At 41.2% G+C, this 18,196-nt stretch overlaps 1 protein-coding gene across 1 annotated transcript in view; it reads left to right on the forward strand.

Annotated features, from left to right (window-relative positions):
• The window catches only part of LOC132394271 (contactin-associated protein-like 5), a 977,958-nt gene that overhangs the window by 789,085 nt on the left and 170,677 nt on the right, over window positions 1–18,196 (forward strand). The gene's annotated exons all lie outside the window — the stretch shown is intronic.

Raw genomic sequence — 18,196 nt, forward strand, 5'->3', positions numbered from 1 at the left:
AAACCCTTGTGTATTCTGGACGTCTCTCTCTCATTTCCTGGGTCCCAGACCCGAATTAATAGCGATCTTGCGATTCTCAAAAAGGAGGGGGCTACTTTGTACCCTTCGGCCCCTCAGAGTTGTGGCACATTTGTAAAAACATGGCCACCCAAAGGAGGGGGCTACTTTGTACTTTGGCACATTTGTAACACCTCCAAGGATTTGAAGGGCAGTTGCACTTAAATAATAGAAAATGAATAAAATAATACAAATAGCTTGGAAGGTGAAGCCATAGAAACTATTTCCAAAGAATACTGTGTCATGGAATTATAGAGCACTGCAGTACAGAAATTGACCCTTTGGCCCATCTAGTCTATGCCAAATTGTTCTACTGCCTCGTCTCATCGAGCCACGTTTGGACCACTGCCCTTCAGACTCCTTCTCCATCCATGTATTTATTCAAATTTCTCCTAAGTGTTGAAATCAAACCCAGATCCACCACTTCTGCTGGGAGCTTGTTCCACACTTGCGCCACTCTCTGAGTTAACATAGAAGAATACAGCACAGTACAGGCCCTTCAGCCCACAATATTCTACAGACCACTGTTGCAATGTGTGACTTTAGCATAAAGATACACCTTCTACTACTTTCATTTAAACAGGAAAATGTTAAAAAAATTACAGCTATCATTCTTTCTGTCAAGGCGAAATGAAATATTCAAACAGCTGTTGGCTGTTTCGGTTGAATAATTGCTCCCCTTTACACTACACAAAGAATTTTATGTATTTACCAAGCAAACTCTGATAGTATATAAGAACAGCATTGACAGTTTGCCGTGATTCATGTGTTTTGTTTACTCACATCAGCAGGTCTATTAGCATGGCATGTTAATGAATAAATTGATTAATTATTGCATGAAAAAGAGTGATGTGTTTGCAACTATTAGGCCAAAGAACAAATGGACTGCCTGAAGTCCATGGACTGTGGATGTTGAAGGAATGAGAAACTTGGTCAGGTAATGCTGTCTCTGAATGACAGAACAGGAAGAGAAACCATGTGTTACAACAGTAGTTAGCAGAAGAGCATCTCAGAATGTACAACATATCTAACTTGAACTGGATGGGCTACAGCAGTAGAAGACCATGAGTATACACTCAGTAGCCACTTTATCAGGTACATGAGGTAACTAATAAAGTGATTACTGAGTCTATTTATGTTTGTTAGTCTCTTTTTTAGAACCTTTCACAAAGCATTTGGTCGTTTATAAAAGTACTGTTTTTTCAGCCTGTTGTCAATCTTCTTCAATGAAGTTCTTGTACTTAAACTTGGGTCAAGAACCTCTCCTGTCTGTCCTACGATTGCCAGAAGGCAGAAGGTACCACAGCATAAGTGTATCTCTCAGGCTCGGCTAGCAGCTTAATCTAGGGGAAGACAGCCCCTGACCCGACCAAACTTAAGAAATCTTGTTTGGGTGAATGCTGCATGATGCGTTCCCCTGTTACAAATCACCACGAAAAAACAAACAGTACACAATATGCAATTAAACAACTGAGCTTTATGTTTCTTAATTTAACTATACGGTTAGCAAAGAAAACAAAAAAGAAAAAGGGCCCATTCTCATGAAACACTCTAATGTGCAACGTTGAAGCTCACTGTTTCCCCGTCTGTTCGTTCTCCATCGATTTCTCCCCAGGTGTCGTTGACTCCTGACCCCATTCTAAGTCCTCTCCGTCCTGCAGTCTATGATTTCCCCATTCTGACATCTTCTCTCTCCATCTTGCACTGAACAAAAGACAATGAAACCTTCACTTGGGCACATAAGAAAGAAAAACATCTCCCTTCATTGGCCGGCACACATTCCAAAGCCCCCGTTATCTCTAGTCATAACCCAAACACTGAGCAATGGAGAAACCATTACATTAGTGAGGAAACCTTTCCCAGGTTGTTATATGGAAATAAGGACAGTTAAAGCTGGGTAACAGCATCTTTCGCCAGGCTGTGAAACATCTAGGCTTCCTGCTATTACCAGTACACATTATATATGACAACAGCGCTAGTAGCATTGTACTGTTGTATATTTAACTATATATTCTATATGGACATGTACATCTACAGAATACTTCTTCTGTATCTGTTAGTATTGTGTGTTAATAGTATTTTATGTCCGGTATGTTATAATTGTGTTTTGTACCTTGGCCCATGAGGAATATTGTTACATTGTGCTGTATATGTGCATATGGCTGAAAGACAATAAACTTGAATTTAAGTTGCTAAATAAATGAAAAAATTTATTCTAGCTGTTAACTTCAGTAAACTGATTTATTTCTATGATTGGGAGATGGCTTTGTATATGTCTGGTGCACAAGGAACCCTGTGACTGTCAGGGAAATGATGCATATTGATCAGATAAGTGATGTATATTGATGATCTCTCTTGCTAAAAGGAGATCTGAAGTGTCAGATCTTTATCTGTAGATATGGTATGAAATTAGTTCTGATTTCACTCAAGGTGTTAGTTTACAACTGAATCTATCTTAGAACTGAAGCTAGGCACTTGTTTCAATTATTTTCAGTGCCATAGTGAGCAAAATTATTTTTCCCTTTTAGATATGCAATTATTATGTAATTCCTCTCCTTCTAAAAGTAAAGGCATATAATATTTATGTAATCAATTGTCAGTTATTACTCTATAAATATTGAGAAATGACATTAAAACATGAATGCCCTTTTATTCTCCACTGTCGAGGTTATTATTCACATTAACTGCTGGTGATAGTATAAAATTATATTGAATAGATTGAATCTTAACAGCAACTTACACTCAAGTTCAGCCTTTAACATCATTAGTTTTCCCTAGGCAGTTCAGAGAGAAAATGGATTCCTCTCAAGATAGAGGAAAAGAGGGTGAGACTAGATTTAAGGTGGAGTTTAAAGGAAATTCTTAAAGGGATATTGATACTAAAGCCCTACATCAGAATAGTTAAAAGGAGAGAAGAGGTCAAAACTTACTTACTACAATGTGCTTACTCCCGTCAAAAACAAATGGAATTCAGATCTGAAGAAGGATGTCTTTCACAAGGTGAAAATAGTCATCCTCTTTAATGATCTTGGGTAACAGCTCCCTGACGTGTTCAACAACCAGAGCAGCATTCAGTTAAATGGACCGATAACCTGCAGTTATGGCACTTAATGTTCTCAGAAAAGCATCAGTTTAGAGGAGGATTATTTTTACCTCAAACAACTTTCTTCACTTGAAGCTGTGCAACTCTCAAATCACAAATAAACTTAATGATTAGCAAATGTGTGAGAATGTTAGTGCTAAATATCAGACAAATGGGATTGGTCTCTCCCACATCATGATGGTTGTTTTTTTGGAAAAACTCTTGCTGTCTTACTCAACCCCAGTTCAATTTAAATCCTTTTATTTGTGTAAAGGACATGGTATTCATGTAAAGACCAATGTTTGATTTCCATCACTAACTGTCCACGAACTGAGAGTTTTGTTTGAATGTTTCAAAGGAATTTTAAGAGTCAAGAGTAACAAACATGAAATACTGGAGGATCTCAGCAGATCAGGCAGCATCTATGGAAAGGAATAAACAGTTGATGTTTCCGACCAAGATCCAGGATCCTGATGAATGGTCTCGGCCTGAAATGTTAATTGTACTTTTTTCCATAGATGCTGCCTGACCTGCTGAGTTCCTGTAGAATTTTCTGTGTGTTATTCCGGATTTTGAGCATTTTTGTTTTTAAGAGTCAATTCTTTTATTTGTAAGAAGCTATGTAAAACTAAGAAAAACAAGCTTCTCACTAAAGTGTATCAATGAACTAATTTCTTTCTAATATCAATCCAAGAATTTCATGAATGATGGTAGCAGTGTTCTTTCTATATTTAATATAATTCATTTCATTAACTGGAATAAAATTTCCCAGCAGCCAAAATCAGATATGGAGCTATTTCTCAGTATCATCAGTCCAGTATGGTAAATTCCCTAATTAGCACCATACAATACAGTATCGAAGGCTAAATATGCTTTGAGAACTCTGTTAGGAGTGTAACTCTTCTTCATTTCTTGTCTCCAGCATTTCACTTTCTGTGGATTAAATTTCTCTAAGTTCACTTGGGTCTTTAGTTCTAAATCAAACAAAATCAACCTGCTGATGAGGGCATTATATCCAGATTTAATGTGTAGAAATCAATACTGACAACAGCATCATTAGCCTTTATCCTTTGTTACTTCAGTGAATTATGTTATTTTAGAAGAATGAATTAGGGGGTATGACACAAATCAGCACCAAGCAAATAGGCTAAAATGTTGCATCAGCTTGAAACAACCTCAGTTTAACCTTGAAGAACTTCTGCAAGCTCTAAGCAAAAGCTCATGAATTACCTCCAAGACAAAATTGCCATTAATTAAAGAAGGGGTTAGGGTGGTAGGGGTTGGAAGGGAGGGAATGGAATTCTTAAGTCAATGCAGTCAGGCATCAGAGATTGATTTAAAAGGTCCTTGTCACATAAATGTTGCAGCAATCTCTTCAATGCAAAGTGTAATTTCGTTTGGGAAGTTTTCCCCCACATGGTTTTCTTTACTCACCTAATGGATCAGGTTGGTGCATGACCTCATTTGCCTTAATAATTATTCCACAGTTACGCTTTAAATGTTAATACTAGGGGAGCTTAACCCAACCCTTGCCTCACCCACTGCCCATGCTTTCCAGATATTTTAAGTACATCACAACTTTAGTCCTCTTCCCTGAGACAGAGTTAATCAGACTGTATTATCTATATCCAGTCCAAGAAGTCATAGCTTAGTAAACAGAATAATTCCACCAACTATCATCCCAATTCACATTGTATGTAGTTAGTCCACATTGCACCATTAAGGGTCAATGTTTTATTTGTCCTGTTCCCATGTGAAAACAAGATGTTAAACAAGTGCAAAAGGAAACAGATTTCCAAGTGGTTTAACACTTTAATTCAGTTCCCCATTTCACATTCTGTCATGTTGATCCTTGGTCTCCTCCTCTGCCATGATGGGGACTGAATGTGGAAGGAAAGATCTTCTTTGGTGTTGTGGCTCAAAGACTCTCAGCCTTTTTGCAGAGCAACAACTTCATCGACACATCAGTGCAGAAAGCAGGAATACGTGGTTTCCCAGGATGTCTGGAACACGCAAATACCATCTGGCACCAGACACAAACTGCCAAGAAAGAAAAGAAAGACCTGCATGTTTCCTAGATCTTGCCAACGCTTTTGGGTCGGTGCCTCACGAGAGTCTGTGAGCTGCATTCAACTTTTTCCAGGTTCCAGAGGGCATCACAAAGCTGGTCAAAGCGTACATCTAGGATCTGCAGTTCTGTGTCACAACACAAGATAACACCACCACATGGCAGCACCTTGAGATAGGCATAATGGTGGGCTGTACCATCTCTTTGGCATTTATCATGGCAATGGAGCTCATTATCCGAGCATCACAATGGGTGGTCGGAGGGAAACACTTGAAGAATGGGTTGCATCTTCCTCCAATCAGGATGTACATGGATGACATGACCACAATAACAACAACAAAAACAAGCACCAAACGCCTGCTGGATAAACTCCAGGGAAACATCAAATGGGCACGATTGGAGAGCAAACCCAGTAAGCTTCGCAGTATCTCAATTGTCAAAGACTGGCTCACCGACATAAGGTTTTGTATCAACACTGAGCCAATACCAACTGTCCTGGAGAAGCCCATCAAAAGCCTCAGACGATGGTACAATGCAGACCTCAGAGACGCTGAGCAGGTGGAACAACTATGGCAGGATACAATCAGTGCACTCAAGCTAATCAACAACACAGCTTTCCCAGGGAGGTTGAAGCTTTGGTGCTGCCTCGACTTATGTGGCCAATTACCATCTCTCAGGTCATTAAGTCTCATGCAAATCAGTTGGAGAGGCTGGTGAACTCACATGTGAGGAAGCGGCTTGGGCTACCGAGGTGCCTTAGCAGCATAGGACTTTACGGGAACGGAGCCCTTTCTCTGCCAATTTCTAGCCTAATGGAGGAACACAGATGTGCCAAAGCAAGGCTGGAAATGACAGTCAAAAAATCCCGGGGCCCAATCATAAGAGGTGTTGCTCTTGCTCTAGCAACAGGGAAGAAATGGACCCCAGCCGCAGCAGAACTGGATGCAGAAGCTACCCTCCGACACCGGGACATAGTGAGATATGTCCAACGGGGCAGAGGAGGCTTTGGCCTTGGAGTAATGAAACCTGCCTGGCAAAAGGCTACTACAACTGAACGCTGGCACCTGGTGATGGAGGAGGTGTGCCACCAGGAAGAAGCAGCCAGATGTGCCAAAGCAATATCCCAAGCTAAGCAAGGCTGCTGGACAAGGTGGGAGGGTGTTGAGAGGAGGAAAATCACATGGAGTGAGCTGTGGAGCATGGAGTCAAGCAGATTAAGCAACATATGATGTCCTGCCCTCTCCTACAAACCTAAATCTTTGGCAGGGAGAGGATCCAGCCTGGCCTCTGTGCACAGTTCTGGCATCCCTCAAGCACATCTTGGTTAGTTGCAAGAGCAGACTAATACAAGGCAGATACACCTGGTGACACAACCGAGTGCTGAGGTGTCCAGCAGCTGAACCTGAGTGTAAGAGAGTAATTACCAACGCCAGGCCTCTCAATGCCCAGACAGCGGTCCCACAACTACCACCTTCATCCGGGAAGGAGAGAAACAGGGGGCTAACCCTTCACCTCAGGACTCATGCCCACTGAGAGCAGCCAGGGATTGGGAAATGCATGTTGATTTAGGCCAGAAACTTACCTTCCCACCTGAAATTGCAATGACTAACCTGCAGCCTGACCTTGTCCTTTGATCCAACTCCTGTCTTTATCATCGAGCCGACAGTCCCCTGGGAGGATGCTGTGGATGAGGCTTATGAACGGAAATGGCTGCGATATGCCAACCTTGCTGTTGAAACAGAGGAGCAAAGTGCACCCAGTTGAGGGGGGGGGGGTGCAGGGGCTTTGTAGCCAGTTCCACCATAAGGCTGATGAGGGAAGGAGGAGTCAGATGGCAGGCTCATAGGAAGGCAATCAAAGCACTTGCTAATGCCACCGAAATGAGCAGTCGCTGGAAAGAAGGATGTTGTCTGGGCTGCCAAGTGACCATCTAGAAACTTATCATGTGACACACACCCAGGTCTGATCAGCCTGTGGTGCGCCTGCCTCGGCTGAGGGTGTCTTGTGATAAAAGGCCAAAGCACCTACTGGTGTCGAGGTACAAAACTGAAGATGTGTTGTAATGGTGGCAACATCATAGAGTGGTCATCTTTAAGAACTACTTCAACTCAAGTCAAGTGCAGTACAGAAGCTTTAGGGATTGTAACATTCAGTCCTGTTAATCAAACTGAGGTTGGTAGCCTGCAACCTGTTGCCATGAACATCAGTTTCTCTAGCTTCCAGTGATTTCTCTCTCATTTTCCAGGGCCTGAGTGGCTTATTGCTAAACTTGGGTTTTTAGGAGAATATCTTGACCGTTCCAAAGAGTCAGGGTTGTTGGTGATAGAGTTAAGCTTAAAACAAACATTCTTTGCTCAGCTTTTTGTTGTAGTCAAGAACCAGTTCTTAATGTAAATTGCAAGCAGCAATCAGTTTGAAATTGGAGGCACAGCTCTGCAAAGTGAAGTAACGTGGAGGCTCCTTGACTGCATCAGTCAAAGGAAAAACAATGGGATTATGACAGCTGGCACACTAAAAATGCTTACAAGTTGGGATGTTTGTGCACTTAGAAGGCCAGTTCTCACAGCATTAATTGTGGAAGTTTGGGATTTCTGCTGCCAGAATCTTTTAAGACCACCTATGTGAATTGCTTTGTCCCAGAAAATGCCACATACAGATTTTGCCATCTAGTAGAAAATAGTATAAATATTAAAAGCATTGGGGATTGTTAGGAATGACAAGGAGAGTGACAGAGAGACAGATCTACAGAAGAGGAACTAGAATTCATTCCTCAGCCTTCAGTTTCTGCGATGGACAACTCATTTCTCTGTAACTCATTGGTATGTTCTTGTAGTTCATAAGAATTGTACCTGTGTTTGGAAATCTTCTGTAGTTTATAAATCTTTGTAACTTCGAAATCTTTTATAAGTCAAAAGTCCTCTGTGAGTATTGTGTTTGTTAAGAACTATTTGTCTAATTTTAAATGTGTATCTCTAAAAACTAAAATAAACAGTTTTTAAACTACATTGTTAGCTGGATGCTCCCTGATCATCCTTACTTCAAAGTCTCCCAAATCAATATTCATGCATATTCATAACAATATTCATGTTTTCATGATCACACAGATTAATTGAATATCTTTAAAATGTTGCCATATCTATATCTGAGAGTTGTACTAAGACACATTGAGAACCTATTGGTAGCAAACTTCTGTGAATGTCAGTTTGTACCCAACAAATTCTACATTATTGTTGCTTCAGAATGGAACAACAGGCTTTTTTTACTCCCAACTACTACTACTTGGGAAGGGGCTTTCTCACAACCATGAATTACATAATTAATTTGTTACTGAAATGATTGCGATTTCAGCAGATCTATAGTAAATTTTAAGGTCACTTTGATTTCAGGTTCTCTGCAGTCTCGTTCCTGAGCATATTAGACATTTGAGCTGCCCTAGTCATGAAGTGTGCTACATTACTGCATGTTCCTTAAGTTTGTTAGAGCTGGTGAGTTGTGGGGTGGGGGGGAGGTGGATAAACTCCCACTATTAACTGTTCCTTGTCCCCAATGTGGTGTGTGTCTCTGACAATAGTCTCTGATAACCAAGTCCAGCTCCTGGCCTTCACATGTGGCTTAGCTACTAAGCCTAGCAGAACTGTCTGGTGGCTAAAAGTGTGGAAATGTAAAGACCGTAATGAAAACATTTGTAAAGGATTGAGCAACATTGAATGGTTTATCGTACATAATTATACTTTTGAATAAAGAATATTTTTTAATTAAAAAAACTGTTTCTTCTAATGGGAGAAAGGGCAAAGGTGGGTTCTTGGTATTTTAAAACCAGTCACTCTGGGCAGATGGTGGTTATCAGCTGTGTTTGCAGTTCACCTAGGAGAAGGAAAACTCTCCGCTGCCTTGCAACTATACCCATTCATTGGGAAGGCTTCGGAAGTCAACTCTGCAGGAAAAATCCAGAGTAGCATTCCCTAAAGTGAATGGCAACTCCTGTGACTCTGCTGGTGTCAAACTGTATCAGTCTTTGCCATTCCTTTGGATTCATCAGCTGTATGGAGAGGGGGCAGCAGCTTGCTTCTGTGTTGTACAGCCCTGGCTTGTATAACACGTAGACAGTTAGGATGCAATATCAATGATCAACCCTGACCAGTGGAGGGTGTTCTATGTTGCTGCAGGCAGTTTGAAGGATCTGTGTAAATAACTCCTGCATTCAAATCTCAATGAGGATTTCATCTATGCATTTTTATTTAGAACATACTAAAATTATAGATTTGAAACAAGCAACAATGAATAAAGGGACTCACATTTGTTCAGCTGCATATGGATTATTACATTCAGTTCTTTTCTCCCCATTATGTTGGCACGTGGCCTAGTGGATTGGTCTAGTGATCTGAAGGTCACTGGTTCGAGCCTCAGTTGAGGCAACGTGCTGTGTCCTTGAGCAAGGCACTTAACAAGACGACAACACTGGTGCCAAGCTGCTTGGGTCCTAGTGCCCTTCCCTTGGACAACAACGGTGGCGTAGAGAGGGGAAGGCTTGAAGCTTGAGCAACTGCCAGTCTCCCATACAACCCTGCCCAGGCCTGCACCCTGGAAACCTTCCAAGGTGCAAATCCATGGTCTCATGATACTAACGGATGCCTATCTATCTAGGAAAGATATTAAGGCAGTGGAGACGGTGCAGAAGAGATGTACTGGAATGCCGCCTTGAGGGCACATGTTATTAGGAGAGAATGGACAAACTTGTTTTTTCCAGAGTGGCAGGAGCTAAGGGCAGATATAATAGAACTCAATAAATTTTACATAATAATGTGGCCACTGAATGTATGCTCATGGTCCTCTGCAGCTGTAGGCCATCCACTACAAGGTTCAAAATATTGTGCATTCAGAGATGCTAATCTGCACATCACTGTTGTAATTTGTGGTTATTTGAGTTAGTGTCACCTTCCTGTCAGTTTGAACCAGTCTAGCCATTCTCTTCTGACCTCTCTCATTTTCACCCAGAGAACTGCTGCTCATTGGATTTTGTTTTGGCCTTTTATGCCATTCTCTGTAAACTCTAGAAACTGTTGTAGATGAAAATCCCAGGAGATCAGCAGTTTCCGGTGTACCCATACCACTCTATCCAGCACCACAGTCAAAATCACAGATCACATTTCTTCCCTATTCTGATGTCTGGTCTGCACAATAACTGAACCTTTTGACAATGTCTGCATGCTATTATGCATTGACTGCTGCCACGTGATTGACTGATTAGATATTCACATTTAGAGCAGGTGTACAGGTGTACCTATTAAAGAGGTGACTGTGTGTAGGTAGTATCTTCATGCAGGTCCTTAAGGAAATTTAACAGACAGCTGGAGAGTCAGTAAAGAGCTGCACAGGATTTCAAAAATTCTTTAAATCACACTATTTTTTAAGAAGAAGCTGGCATGCATCAAGAGAGGGGATGACCAGCCACCCTCCAAGTTTACTCAATTGAAAGATACAGCCATCATCTTGATTGGTAAAGTGGCTAGAGCATTGTATTGTAAGCCAAGTTGAGCAGTATGTTTGGTTCCTTCTAGAAACCACATTACAGGAAGCATATAATAGAATTTTGATTCAATAGATTTTTAATGAAGTTGTCAAAAGACAGGAAAGGTCATGGCGGTCTTATTTTGGAAATGAATAATTTAAATAAGGTAATTTAAATATGAAATTATAAGGGCTCTAAAATGAGACAGAGTAGCCTAGAAAAAGACCTGTGTTCATAATTAGAAAGGCTGAGAGCCAGAGTGAATAGAATTAAGGAATTCTATTAGCTCCGCACATCACAGGAAGCAGCATTTGCTATCTTCTTACTTCCTCAGTAAAGCAGCCAGCATAATCAAGAATACAAGAGAATTTGCAGATGCTGGAAATCCAAAGCAGCACACACAAAATGCTGGAGGAACTCAGCAGGGTGGACAGCAACTATGGAAAAGAGTAAACAGACACTGTTTCAGTCTGAGACCCCCTGTCAGGATTGATGTCCTCATTGAAACGTCAATGGCATATTCAAAGACCCCATCACCCTTAGCATTCTGTCTTCTCCTCTCTCCCATTGGGAAGAAGATTCAAAAGCTGGAAAGCATCAGGCTCAAAGACACTCTTGAATGGACCTCTCGTGTGAGAAAATGGATTCTTGGCCTTACAATCACATTATGATTTTACACTTTATCCTTTACTAGCGCTGTACTTTTCTGGTATCTATGGCACTTTATTCTGCATTTTTATTGATGTATGTTATTCTAGTTCAATGTAATGTTTTGATCTGTAAAAACACTATGCAAGACAAGTATTTCACTGTATCATGGTACATAAGATAATAATAAACTGAACGAAATACCAACTGAAAACAGGAAACACTAGAAGTACTTAGCAGATCTGAATTATTAAATAAAAACACAAAATGCTGGCAGAACTCAACAGACCAGACAGCATCTATGGGAGGAGGTAGTGACAACATTTCGGGCCGAAACCCTTCATCAGGAGTTCATCAGAACTGTTTTATCCCCCCCTTGTTCAGTCCCTTCCCACCTATGTCCGTGACACTTCCCACGCTCTGAATTTTTTAAATGATTTTAAGTTCCCTGGTCCCCACTGCCTTATTTTCACCATGGATGTCCAGTCCCTATATACCTCCATCACCTAGCAGGAAGCTCTCAAAGCTCTCCATTTCTTTTTGGGTTCCAGACCTAACCAATTCCCCTCTACCACCACTCTCCTCCGTCTAGCGGAATTAGTCCTTACTCTTAATAATTTCTCCTTTGGCTCCTCCCACTTCCTCCAAACTAAAGGTGTAGCCATGGGCACCCGTATGGGTCCCAGCTATGCCTGCCTTTTTGTTGGCTTTGTGAAACAGTCATGTTCCAAGTCTATGCAGGTATCCGTCCCACTCTTTTCCTTCGCTACATTGACGACTGCATTGGCACTGCCTCCTGCACACATGCTGAGCTCGTTGACTTCATTAACTTTGCCTTCAACTTTCACCCTGCCGTCAAATTTACCTGGTCCATTTCCAACACCTCCCTCCTCTTTCTTGATCTTTCTGCCTCTACCTCTGGAGACAGCTTATCTACTGATGTCTACTGTAAGCCTACAGACTCTCACAGATACCTGGACTATTCTTCTTCCCACCCTGTCTCTTGCAAAAAGGTTATCCCCTTCTCGCAATTTCTCTGTCTCTGCCGCATCTGCTCTCAGAATGAAGCTTTTCATTCCAGGACGAAGGAGATGTCTTCCTTTTGCCAACAAAGGGGCTTCCCTTCCTCCACCATCAACTCTGCTCTCAAACACATCTCTCCCATTTCACACACATCTGCTCTCATCCCATCCTCCTGCCATCCCACTCAGGATAGGGTTCCTCTTGGCCTCACCTACCTCCCCACCAGCCTCTGACTCCAACATATAATTCTCCATAACTTCAGCCATCTCCAACAGGATCCCACCACCAAGAACATCTTTCCCTCCCCCCCTTTCTGCTTTCCACAGGGATCGCTCCCTACGCGACTCCCTTGTCCACTCGTCCCCCCTATACCTTGCCACCGATCTCCCTCCTGGCACTTACCCTTGTAACTGGAACAAGTGCTACACCTGCCCTTACATTTCTTCCCTCACCACCATTCAGGGCCTGAGACAGTCCTTCCAGGTGAGGCGACACTTCACCAGTGAGTCGGCTGGTGTGGTATACTGCATCCGGTGCTCCTGGTGCAGCCTTCTATATATTGGTGATACCTGACGCAGACTGGAAGACCGTTTCGCTGAACACCTATGCTCTGTCTGCCAGAGAAAGCAGGATCTCCCAGTGGCCACACATTTTAATTCCATGTCCCTGGATATGTCTATCCATGGCCTCCTCTACTGTCAGGATGAAGCCACACTCAGGTTGGAGGAACAACACCTTATACTCCATTTGGGTAGCCACCAACTTGATGGCATGAACGTTGATTTCTCTAACTTCCGTTAATGCTCCTCCTTCCCTATATATCTGTTTATTTATTTATCTATTTATTTATCTCTCTCTCTCTCTCTCTCTCTCTCTTTTCTCTCTCTGTCCCTCTCACAATCACTCCTTGCCTGCTCTCCATCTTCCTCTGGTGCTCCCCTCCCCCTTTCTTTCTCCCTAGGCCTCTCATCCCATGATCCTTTCCCTTCTCCAGCTCTGTATCCCTTTTGCCAATCAACTTTCCAGCTCTTAGCTTTATCCCTCCCCCTCCTGTCTTCTTGTATCATTTCAGATCTCCCCTACCCCTCCCACTTCAAATCTCTTACTATCTCTTTTTTCAGTTAGTCCAGACAAGGGGTCCCGGCCCAAAACATCAACTGTACTTCTTCCTATAGATGCTGCCTGGCCTGCTGCGTTCCACCAGCATTTTGTGTGTGTTGCTTGAATTTCCAACATCTACAGATTTTCTCGTGTTTGCAACTGAATACCATGAATGCTTTATCATTGTGATACACAATCCAGTTACTGAATTACTCAATGTGGAATATCAATTACCCACTCATTTTTGAAGCAGTGTTTTATAGTAATTGAGTTAGTCAACCCCCCGTTAGCATATTTGTTGCTATTTTGTACAAGTATTCAAATTTACACTCCCAACAACAGCTCACGTTTGCATTGTGTTATATTTTGTACAAAAAAAATACATAGGAGCAGGTAAAGGTCATATAGCCTACCTTGCTTTTGCAATAGAATCACGGCTGATTGTGGCCTCATCACCACATTTTGTCTATTTCGATAACCTATGCCTCCCTTATAATGTCACAGCCTTGAATATGATCAGTGATCATATACCTCAATACATATAGATCAATACCTCAGCAGATCCTTGAGATAAAGATTTCAGAAGGATTTGGAACACTAGTAGAAGAAGGGAAGATGTGTTGTGTTTGACTGCAGGCAGCTGCAACTTTCATGGACTCAGAGACTTGAACTATATTTTTTTTCTGTGACAGCTATCCTACATGTGCTATCTGTGCCTCGTGCAGTGTTTGACTGGTGGTACTGTGTTTTTCACCTTGGCCCCGGAATAACATTGTTTCATTTGGCTGTATTCACCGGTATTCATGCCAAGTTGAATGAAATCAAACTCGATCTTGAAACTCCTCACCTTAGTCATGTGGGCAACTCCTTATTCTGAAACATTCAAAAGCATTTCAGGACTTGTCTACATAACGGGGAAGGAAGTTGTTTACTAAGTGTGCCTTTGGATAAAATTTGATACAAAGATCTTATTACCTCTGGGTAAAAAATCTGTCGCAGTGTGAAGCAAAATAGACACAAAGAGATGGAAAAGGTTTGGGAGGTTTGGGGCCTAAGCAGAGGGTTTGCATACCAGGCCATGACATGGTGGCAGTGTACCATCCTGCTAACAGAAGTTCACAGTATTGACATGTTACATCTGTTGGAGGTCTATTCAATTTAAAATAATCGTGACTCAATATAACACAGTGGAGAGTTCAGGAAATGCATTAACTTCATGGGATAAAATTGTTTTCCTGTCTGTGTTGTTAGTAATGATATTTTTTTCTGTTTCTGTGCTGCTTTGGGCAGAATCATTCAGTGGTATTATTTCTAAATTAGTCTTGCCATCCTTTTTATTCATATGTTTAAAGCAGTGACAATTTCTAAAACTTGACAAAAAAAATGTTGGCTCTGACTCTTTCAGTTTCTTCAGTTCCTCAGCAGGGAGCCTTGTAGTCACAGGTAATGAAGGATACAGTATGCAAACAGGAGAATTGTACATTCCATCACATTCTGTATTATTCCATCTGACATTACCTCCTGCATCTGACGACTTCCTTCATCTAATGACAATTCTAGAGATATGCCAATTAGTGTCAAAGACGATAGCAAGTGAAAATACATGTTAGCACATGGAAGAGTGCACAATTTTGGCAGATAGTGGTCAGTTGACATTATATGGGAAAATTTATAATTTGCATTATCCTCAAGCAGTACTCTACAGTGACAATTACAGAATTGGCATGAGTATTCGCAATACAAACCTTTGTTTGTAGAATGGCTATGTTGGATGACTCCTTCAAAACACTTTAGTAGTCTTGCCTGACCCAGGTATGCATCTAAGTTAAGCTTTTTTTTTACAAAAAAAAATCAGCTGGTTCACTAATGAGGCTCTATGAGCATTCTTCAAATGCTGAATCCATTTTCTTCCCCAAAGAGATTAGACTATTGAATTCTATAGTTCACTGGGGCATGTCCTTCTAATGACTATTTACATAAAATGTTTTCTTCCTTATTTTCTCAGTGTAAAATAGGGTTAAGGAAATCAACAGCCCAAGTTAAATTTTCCTTGAATTTTGAAGAGATTTTAGAGTGTGGGGTCTTCAGGCTCCTTTCTGAAGAGGACACCTCCCTGGTGGTGAAGGTCCTTAATGAAGGAAGCCGCCTTCTTGGGGCACCACCTTTTGAAGATGTCACCGATGGTGCGAAGAGTTGTACCTGTGATGGAGATAGCTGAGTCTGTAACCTACAACCTCTTTTGATCCTCCATACCAGTCAATGATGCAACCAGTCAGAATGCTCTTCCATGGTAGATGGAAGTGCCTTTGGTGACATACTAATTCTGCACAAATTCCAAGTGAAGTAGAACAACTAGTGTGCCTTTTTCACGATTGCATTAATGCATTGGCATCACTTCCCCTGGCAGTGCCATACAGGTTCCTACCATACTTCGTGTAAAATAAAATCTTGCATTGCACATCTCCTTTAAGTACCCCCTTCCTCTTTCTCACCTTACTTAGAGGAGATCGAAACTTCACATAATGCTCCATGTGCAATCTCATTAAAAGCCTAAATAATTAGAGTAAGACAATTTTATTTAATTTTATGAAAGAATTATGTTATCTTTCATGTAACATTGCCTTCACAAACTCTTGCTGGACTTACACATATGATTTCACTGATCTGTGTACATCTTGATCCTTTGAACAACACCTATACCACATTTCTCACCATTTAAAATAAATTCTTTTGTTTCTGTTTTAAGCACTTCAGTGGAATAACCTCACATTTTTCCATATTATATTCCATCTGTCATTCACTCAAGTAATTTATATCCCCTTGAGGTCTCTTCACATCTTATCTCCAATCCCTCCTTGTTTCATATCGTCAGCAGATTTGATACCCTCAGTCAACTCATTGGTAACTGGGGCCCAAGCACTCCCTGTGATACATCTCATTAAATATAGCCTACCAACAGGCATGTGAGGCCCCACAGTAGCATGATACTATTACAGCTCATAGTAACAAAGTTCAGAGTTCTGTTCCGATACTGTATGCAAGGAGTTTGTACCTCCTCTCCGTGAATGTGTGAGATTCCTCCAGATACTCTAGTTTCCCCCACGGTCCAAAGATATACCAGAAAGTAGGTTTATTGGTCATTGTAAATTGTCCTGTGATTATGCTAGAATGAAAATAGATGGGCTGCTGGGCAGTACAACTCATTGGGCCAGAAGGTGTTGTTCTGTGTTGATCTCTGATAGCTGGAGCCCATGTACCCACTCCAATGTATCTCATTATTTATAGCCTGGCAACAGAAGAAAGATCCATAACAGCTTTCCAAATAGTGTGTGGTTGTGGTATCAAATTAGTATTGTCATCTGTGCTGATATGCAGTAAAAAGCATTTGCTTTGTGTGCCATTAAGGCAGATAATGTTGTGCATGATTACCTTGAACTAGTAGAAAGGAAACAGGGTGCAAAACATTTACAGAGAAAGTGCAGGGCAAGTAGGCAAGAGCCACAAGATAGACTGGAAGATCAAGTGTTCACCTCCAGATGGAATGTATATGGAGAGGATGTTTCCAATAGTGGGAAGTCTAGGACCAGAGGGCACAGTCTCAGAAAACAAGGACATCCCTTTAGAATGAGATAAGGAGGAATTTCTCTAGCCGGAGGGTGATGAATCTGTAGAATTTATTGCTACAGATGGCTGTGGCTGCCAAGTCCATTGGGTACATTTAAAGCAGATGTTTGATAAGTTCTTGATTAGTCAGGGCATCAATGGTTACATGGCGATGACAGAGTGGGGTTGAGAGGAGTAATAAATCAGGCATGATGGAATGACGGATCAGACTCGATGGGCAAAATAGTATAATTATGCTCCTATGTCTTATAGTCTTCATAGTTCAAAATAAATTTATTATCAAAGTGCACATACATCACCATATACAACCTGAGATTTGTTTTCTTCTGGGCATACTCAATAAATCCAGTAACCATAATAGAATCAATGAAAGGTTGCACCAACAGGGCAGACAACCAGTATGCAATAGGCAACAAACTGTGCAAATACAAAAATAAATAATAACAAATAAATAAACAATGGATATTGAGACATGAGATGAAGAGTGAGGCCATAGGTTGTGGGAAGTTCAGTGATGGGTCGTGTGGTCTCTTAGTAGAAAAAATGTCACAAAGAGCATGGACATGTCTACCAGGATCAAGCGTTGGAGAGCTGAGCCCACAATCTTCTCTGTAGGAGTGAGACCATTACTACCTGGCTCATGCACATACAGTACATACTTGTAGCTGGTCACAAGGATTGGCATGGCAAGATGGGCCAAATGGTCTATTTCATGTTGACTTACATTATGTATAAACACAACATGTCACCAAGCTGATCAGACTCCAAAAAGGTCAAGTAATGAGCAGGAAAAAAAAAATTTAAGACATCTGAAAAAGTGTCAACATTTAAATAGTTTTGCCAGATTCCTGAAGACTTAAGTGATCTCCTGGACATGTACTTGATAATAAATGCTCTCACAATAATAATGAGTTTCATCAGCTGTTGGGACAGGGACACTGCTGACAATGTGAAGAAGACACGTGGGTAAGTTTGATTAAAATGCTGATGAATTTACAATTAAGTGACTTCGGCCTGTGAAGAATTGACTTCAACCTTTCTCTCTTCTCCCCTAAGTCTAATTAACAATCAATTTCTGCTTGGT

The sequence above is a fragment of the Hypanus sabinus genome, chromosome 5 (assembly GCF_030144855.1).
Source record: "Hypanus sabinus isolate sHypSab1 chromosome 5, sHypSab1.hap1, whole genome shotgun sequence".
Classification (NCBI taxonomy): domain Eukaryota; kingdom Metazoa; phylum Chordata; class Chondrichthyes; order Myliobatiformes; family Dasyatidae; genus Hypanus; species Hypanus sabinus.